General features: G+C 38.1%; 1 protein-coding gene across 1 annotated transcript in view; it reads left to right on the top strand.

Annotated features, from left to right (window-relative positions):
- Positions 1 to 209: 209 nt before the first annotated feature.
- nlgn1 (neuroligin 1) overlaps positions 210 to 8,684 on the top strand; it is a 427,486-nt gene continuing 419,011 nt past the window's right edge. The window contains exon 1 of the mRNA XM_055005278.1: positions 210 to 554. The gene's annotated coding sequence lies outside the window, so the exon portion shown is untranslated. The remainder of the gene's footprint in view (positions 555 to 8,684) is intronic.

Below are 8,684 nucleotides of genomic sequence, written 5' to 3'. Positions count from 1 at the left end.
TTGTTGTTTTCAGTGAGGGACACAGTCTAAGAACAAAACGACACTAAAAATGTGTTCTTTTGTTGGTCAAGACCCTCCGAGTTTAGAGGACATGACTTCCAGCCTGCAAGCACCGCGCTGCACCGCCAGGGTGCAAACCGGGAACTCCTGCAGGGTTCTGTCTCCCCGTTTTTGTTTTTGTTTTTTGCCCTCCAGTCCTGTTTGACAGTCCGCTCAGGATACCCGGCAGTACATGGAGGCACCGAGGAATGATCGCAGTCCAAACTTTCAGGAGAGAACGGACGAGGGGGTTTCCAGCTCGACTTGACATTGATCCCCTTCCTCCTTTTTATCAACGCAGAGTTTCACGGCCGTGGAGAGGAATGTCTCCGTCATATGGTTTGGCAAAGAGGGGATACAGGGACGCCGAAATTCACCTCCGATTTGTGTCTGCGTGTTCATCTAAACATCGTTTTTGCCTCGGACGCGTGGATTTGCGCTGGTGAAACGCGTCGACGTGGGGATGTTTTAATGCTCTTCGCTGCTGTGTGGAAGGAAATTTCTTCAATGCACAGGTTGGTGGAACATTTTGAGGTTTTAGCAGTGAATCAGAAGTCTGGTCCTGTGTGGCACACGCCCACGCAACACACATGCGCTTGGATGAATGTGCACACACACGTGCGTTTGGATGAGGCGCACAGCAGCTGCAGCCATAAGCAGCAATATGTTCAACGGCGGCACCGCTGCGCTGTCCATGGTGCTGAATGTTTGTCCTCTCTCTGTCTCCTCCACTCCCACACTTTCTTGTCATGTATTTTGCTCTTTGGGGGGTGTTGTATGAACTCACCAGACTTGGCCACATATAGGCTGCATGAAGCACCTGTGCTAGAGAAATATGTGTGAGAGAGGATTTAGGTTGATGTGCATCCACAGCATCCTCAGCTGGACATTACTGCAAACCCTTCATACTATTTTTAAACAGGTTAGTTCCCCTTGAAATTGGAAAATCTGTTTTGTGAGGGAGACCTGGCCAGCATAGCAACAGTACAAAAAAGTAAAGAAGTGCAGCAAAATTAAACTAAAAGAAAGCTACAAACACAGATGATGCTTCGGTAAGGCTTTTGTAAACTAAAAGCAGACACAACTACAAATGAGCCAGTAAGAAAGCAACTCTTTAATTCTGCAGGTTTAATTAGATTCATTAATGCCACTTTCAAGCTGTGACAATTTAGTGGGAGCTTGCTCCCCTGCCTTTTTTTTTTTTTTTTTGTACTTTTGAGACAGACAGCATATTGAGATGATAATTGCAAGAAGTTTGTCCACGATGGCTTTTTACAGTATTACCTGAAGAAAACAGATATAATATAATGAAAGATGGACATAATAGAGAAGAAGTCTCAGGGAGGGACATGTTGCATGGCTTGATTTTATTAGAGGTGAGAAAACTCAGTGAGCTTGTTTTCCGATCCTGCTTTTTGCCTCCCACATTCTGTTCTTAATGAGCAACTGTGAGCTCAATCACAGTGTACACCTGTTGGTCACTAAGAGTCTTCATTAGAGCAGCAGGAGGCTGACTGTCTCTAATCCTCATGATTGAATTGATGAGATTCCTTCCTACAGAAAGGGGCCACAGCAGTCGCATTGTCTCAGTCAAGACAGTGAACACTATACTAATCTAATAGCACATGCTATGATATGACCACACATACACATAAAGTAAGCATCATTTGTATAATCTTGCTGCCACTTTTGAATAATGTACCCTCATGAAGATTTCATAAGTGAAGTCATAATGCTTAAAACAGATCTGAAAGATTATAAGTTATTAATATGCACTGCTTTTGGATTGCCAGGTTTTTCAGCTTCTGTTGAGCTGTAGTGTCTGCTGATATGAATGTTTAAAGTTATTAATAAAGTGCAATCTGGACATGAAAGCAAAGTCCTCTTCTCAGCTAACTATATTCGAAAAATTGTTAAGCTTTTATTAAGTGAAGTTGTTTGTGAGTGGAATTTGGTCCAGATGTCCAACAGCCAAGGTTAACCTTGGATAGTTGGAGAGATTTCTCACAACTTCACAACCCAAACTTAAAGTTCCAGCTTATGAACACTTAATAAAAGATGACCTGAGAGTGAAGAGTGGACAAAAATATCTTTTAGGTCTGAGGAAAAGGTTGTTAAAGTTGCATTAACTCACAGTCTTAGTGTTATGAGTTAGCAAGTATTAGAGTTCTGTCTTTGTTTGCTGTTTTACACAACGGATTGTATGAACACCTTTGTATTTTTAAGATGTTCCAACTGCAGCCTGTGCAACATATTCAGTCAACCCGTCAACTCGTAAACTGAAAAGTCCATAAATCTCTTCCTCAAATGGTTCTACAAAGGACTGTCATCAACATAATGGAAACTCAAGGCTAAAACATCATTGTTAACAGCTTATAGCAGCTAGATAAGGAGGAACTTGTCACTTGAAGGTTGACAGTTCTAAGCTGGCTACAGTGGAAAATCTACATGTAGAAGCTGTGGTGGAACTAGTCAGCTCTGAGTGGGAAATATGTGGGGAGAGAAAGGCAAAGCTTCTTGTGCAGACAGCATGTTGTTAGTGGTGTTAAAGATTAAGAAGCACACCAGCATCCAGGCAGTCTGAACTGATGCATCTATGTTTATTTGCTGTTTAATGCGCTGCAGCCGAGCAGCTAATGCGCTATCATACCTGCAAGCGGATGTTAGCGGTGCACTCTTCCCCACTGAATGTTTGTTTAGTTGCATATTCAACAAGCTGTAGACTAAGGCTTATTTTCACGTTTGCAAATTTTATAGACATACAACTAATGTGGTTGTGTAGAAATCTTTTTTACATAGACAAGAATTCTACCAAATACATGGAAAACTATAGGGCACCACCATGACACCAAAAATACTGACAAATCAAAGGTTTCCCCCTTAAAATGTTATTTTTGTGTTATATTTTTCCAAGACCCATCACTTAAGGCTCAAGACAAATTGCGGCAAATTCCTAAATCCTGCTTTTCTCAGTTTACAAGACCTTGATGCTCTGTGGTTGGTTAATACTCCTGCAAATGCATTACCGTGATGCTTTTTTTTCCCCTTGAAATATTTTCATATATCAAAAAACACCAGGAGTGTGGTGGGTAGTAAAGCCATCTGCGCTTTTGTTGCTTTTCAGGCTGACTTTTGAGGAGATGAATTCATAGTGAAAAGCAATGATGAGTAGTCCTCAGAAGAGAAAGTGAAAGTACAGTTGATGTATGTTTATAGTGGCACAATGCCTCATGATAGTTTACCCACTTTTTATTTACTACGGTACATCAGTTATCAAGACAAAACACTCTCTTTCTCCCGCTTTTTTCTCTCTTTCCCTCTCAGCCACCAGTCAGGCTGAGTCACTGCTGACACACAGCCTGTCTGCTGAGATTAATCATTTTTATTCAGTGCAATGTTATTTGGAATCTGTGCACTTTATCCTTCTTTGTGTCTTGCAATGTTAGACATACAATGTGCTGTCTCTGTATGTTTTATGCACACGTCTGACTGTGTTTACATGCAGCCATCTTTGGCATGTAGGTGTTGGTATAACTTTGGCTTCTGGTAAAACCCACAATGGATATATTCAGAGCAACTGATGGGAGTATATCTGTATATCAGCACCTGAAGATCTGCCAAATGTGATGCTTGCAACAGATTTGTAAACCAGGCAAACAAAATAATCAACTGTTTGAATGCATTCAATAAACTGAGCAGACAGTTTGGGGGAGGTTTTCAACAGACTTGTCGAGTCAGAAAAAACAAAGTGAACTTATCAAATTTCTCTTCGTGGGCTGAAGGTACATTAGGCACATCTTGCCTACTTACTTATAAAAATTAAGCTGTTCCAAGTGGTATTTCTGTGTTATTTAATAGGGCATTTTAGATGACAATTGCAATAATTTCAAAAAATACTCGTTTCATGAAGTTTCACACAGTTGAGTAGATAAGGGAGGAACGAATGAAGTTTTTAAGTCAATTTAATTGAGCTACCTCAACTTAAATTTTATGTTAAACAACTAATGCAGATATTTTGTGTTTAAATTACACACAATATTAAGTTGATGCAATTCCCAACAATGTTATGTCAACCCAACCTGTCAAAATAATGTTAGCAACTTAAAAAACTTTATCTAAATTAGTAGATTAGAAGTTTATCTTGCAGCTATACATTTAATTGAATGGTGGAAAGATGTCCCTTAAATTACTTGACTGTAGTGTAGATGACGTAGACACTAACTTTTAACATTTAACTTTTTTTTTCTAACTGTTGACCTTAAGTCCAATGAGATAAAGAGATATCTTTAACAATGTAAAGGTTGCATTGTCTAACTTATATTTAATTCTGAGTGGCTGACTGTCACTCTATTATGTGTGCTGGAGAGGACAGTTGTTGTCATTTTTCATTTGTCAGACAGTGTGTGTACATAATAAGTACAGTGGGGTAGGGTGAGCTTTTCTATGAGTGTACTTAACTCAGTTATTTAACCTGTTGCTTTAGCAGCACAAGAACACCAAATTCCATTTTGTGAACTATGGCACCGAATGGTATTCTTATTTAATGACTATATTGAATTTTTTCTGAAGAGAATCCACATGTTTATGGGGAGTAACGATACATGTTGGATCTCTAGCTTGAACAACATCTGTTATCTCTCCACCCAGCGCTTCGGTGCAGCATGTCTGTCTACATCACCAGTTGGAGCTGTTTCCTTCAGCTCACTGTATTTATGCAAAACCTAACGCACAGACTCATATTTATCTGATCTGATGATATGTCCCCGAAATGTTAAACTCCTCCTATAGCTCTCGTTTGAAATATCTTGACTCATCGTTTTGTGATACATTTGTTTTTGAGACGTGAGGTTTTTACTTGCCGGCGGTGTTATGAAACAGTTCAGCTAATTATAATGGCTGTTGTCTGCACTCAAACAGAGGGGGCTTGATTACTGGAGAGTCTGTGTGTTTGGCTTCTGCAATTGCTAAAGTAGCACACACACGCACACACACATACACACAAAGACACACACACTCACTCACACAAACAGCCTCCGCATCAACACGCCACTGATCTCCATTTTGGTAAACACTTGAAAAATAGGTGAAAATCCAATCTTCCTCTGCTGTTGTACGACTCCACTTGTTAACTTGTTGGGCTCCTGCTAAATACATTAGCCAAATAAACTGAGACAATAGCTACTTCTAAAAACGTGGCTCTCCAATTTTTCAACATTATCCTCGACTACAGACTTCAAAATGACTTCCTAAAGTAGGTTTTGGGGCTTTGGTTTGAACATTTATTTATAGGAATCCTTTGGAACTCTGAAATCCACATTTACCTTCCAGATAATGCACACTATTCTGGGCTAGGTTTATCTGCAGAAAGTGGACCAGCAAATTTGCACTGCAAAATTTAATAAATGTGCACTCACAATCTGCTTCTAATTAGCGTTTGACTTCCTAAAGCAGCGGCTCATTTTGTAATCAGAGACCGGCTGCCCTCTAGACAGTCTGAGAGCACAAGAGGTGCAGTTCAGCAAGCTCTGATAATAAATCTTTGCATTTACTGAGTGTGCAATACAAGTCTGAGCAAACTGTCTGTTGCTGATAAAATGCTAATAATCTATATTTGTCGAAATGCAGGAACTGAAGCAGTGAGAGTGATTAAACAAACTTTTGTCATGTAAATATGGAGTCATAAAATGACTTCAGTCTCTGCAGAGCAGCTCAGTGAACATCAAGTTTGACTTCTGTGACAGCTCTGTCTTGTAGAAAATGATGTTTATATATTTTGCAAATGTGCCACAGCAAGGACATCTTAACTGGAACATAATGAGGAAATGTGACAAAAGTGATGGTATTAAATCGATCATACCTTTTACTGATACCATAAATCATCAAAATTCAGATTTTCTTTTAAACAGTGAGTCACTGTGCACTCCAATAGGTACAAAAGAATGACAATTTTACACTATTTTGTATTCAAAAGGCTTCTGTTGATTGTCAAACTCTTGTACACACACATTTCCAGTGTTTAGTAACAGTCATTGCGAGAATGCGCATTTTGTTTTAGAGTTTAATAATGAAGCTCTATAGTATCATCAACGTCTGAACCACCATGTCTGCTACATATTACATTTACATGGTGCTATTTTGCAACTAAAATGTATTATTATGTTTTTAAAGAAATATAATGCTGCCTTGATATTTTAAAAAAATCACTATAATGGGAAAATGCTGTAAATTGTCACAGAATCTATCAATAGAATGGCGACTTAAAAAAATACACCTATTTTTCTTACTTTGTTATTTTTTCATTGCAGTATTTGAAATGGTTATGCAAAGATAATGGTCTTACTTAAAAGCTGAAAAAGAAACAGTGACTTGATGAACATGACAGAATGTATTTACTATAGTATCACCTTATTATTAAAACTGATGAAGTACCATCATCAACATCAGGACTTGTGTTGCACACATTTTTGCAATCACTCTTAGCTACACATTTGTGATTTCACCGTGGAACTAAAATTGGAGTAGAGAGCAAGTATCACATTCTGAGTCAGTCAGCAAATCAGATGATCCAGCCTTCACGTGGAGGATCATAACATAACATCATGGTGATGTTAGTTGGTTCTGTGGCTCCGACCCAAAGACCAAACAGTTGTTTTTGGTGGAAGAACCTCCAAGATTGGAACATACTCAAGAGCATACATGTCATTTTCTTTGAAAATCAAAGTGTTAAAATGGTGCAAAACGGTGAGGCAACACAACAGGCTTGACTGTGTTTGTGTTGTTATTTCACTGTTGCAATGCTTTTACTTTTTTCAGTCACTTATTTTTTACATTTAGGTGTCGGTTTATGTTCCTAAATTAACTAATGGACAAAGTTTCACCAATCACAATATTAGAATTAAGTGGTCTAAGATTCTCTGATTTCGCCTGTGCAAATATTAGCTACATTTCTCTGCTTCATATCATTGTAAACTTAATGTCTTTCTGTTCTGGATTGTTTATTAAACAAGAAAAATAATAGTCATGTCTCCACTGTTGTTGATAAAGTTGAGGTCGAGACTGAACTAGAGTAGTAAAGATGCAGACCCTAAACTAGAACCCTTGAACTACAGGAGCTAAAACCTGCTGTAGAAATGAGAGCAACAGTTAATCACACAGCCATTTAGTCAGTTGGTATTATACAAATATCTTTTAATACAGCTTTCACATCACCAAACTTTATTTAGGTCTGATTTCACCTCACATTCAGGTTTTGGAAAAGACTAAGTATCACAGAAGTCACTTTATCAAATCAGTCTAAATGACTTTTGCAAAAGTTGAATAGTTGAATCTCAGCAGCCAGTGAGAATAAGCAGTCTTTTAAAGCTATTAGTCGTGGTAACAAATAAAACTGAATTTTTTAAGAACAAATTTGGAACCATCTTTTCTTTCATATAAGAAAAAAATAAATAAAACCCTGCACACATAGGGAGTGACTTTCCTTTCTTTATTCAAGAGTGTGGTCTTTCAATTTGAGGGCATAATTTTTCCATTTCATGTTCATATTTTGTAATGCTTTCTCTCCAGTCCTTGTCCTCTCTCTTAAATATTCCCTCCACAAGAGGAAATCTGCTCTGTTCCTTCTTAAAAGTGTCTCGACTCAGATACACTGTTGTACACTGCGCAAATGTCCTGTGCCTCAGCTTGAGTGCATCTCAGCTCATGTCACAAATATGCCTTTAGTAATTAAATTTGAAGAAAATGATGGCAGCATTAAAATGAAATATTTACCTGAGTAGCCTGATTTAAGTGGTCCATAAGTGGCCTGCTGAGCCTGGTTAAATACTAACTGTCTGGAAGAGATTTTTTATATGGCTATTATAGTAAGAAATACAGACTAGTTAGGCGGTGTCCGTATTGCACATCCAGGGAGTTTGCTCATGCCATCTTGGTTGTTGCTTACATCTCTCCACTTGGTTACCTGAAGATTCCAGATTCTACGCCCCAGTGTTTTCCTACATTTCTTGTATTACACTTCCATGCAAAAGTTTGGGGTCACCCAGGCTAACATAATTGCACAAGGGTTTTCTAAACATCAGTTAGCCTTTCAACACAATTAGCTAACACAATGTAGCATTAGAACACAGGAGTGATGGTTGCTGGAAATGGGAACCCAATGCAGATATTCCATTAAAAATCAGTGAGAATAGTCATTTACAACACAAACAATGTATTAGACTGTATTTCTGATTAATTTAATGTTAACTTCACTAAAAAAAGTTTTTCTTTCAAAAATAAGGACATTTCTCAGTGACATTAAATATGTTGTAATCTACTACAGTTGAACTACAGGAACTTGGTGTGTGTGTTGTTTTTTATTATCATTATTATTATTTTTACATTTTCTTCATTCTACAAGTCATAACGAATCTGTTGCTCTGTCGACACTAGCTGCTGCTATTCCACATGTCACAAATGTCTCATTCTTCAGTCAATCTTGTCTGCCAAAAAGATATGCCTATAAAACTAAACTGTATTCTCATCTATATTTGAAAGAAACATATTTTTGTTATTAAGGGAAGACATACGATAGCAAGAGGACTTTCACCCTGAAGACCAATGTTTGTACGTTATTTTTAGGCTGCAGGTGGGTTTGGGTTGAAATATGA

Source organism: Amphiprion ocellaris, chromosome 2 (assembly GCF_022539595.1).
Source record: "Amphiprion ocellaris isolate individual 3 ecotype Okinawa chromosome 2, ASM2253959v1, whole genome shotgun sequence".
NCBI lineage: Eukaryota > Metazoa > Chordata > Actinopteri > Pomacentridae > Amphiprion > Amphiprion ocellaris.
This window is presented reverse-complemented; position numbering and strand designations above follow the sequence as displayed.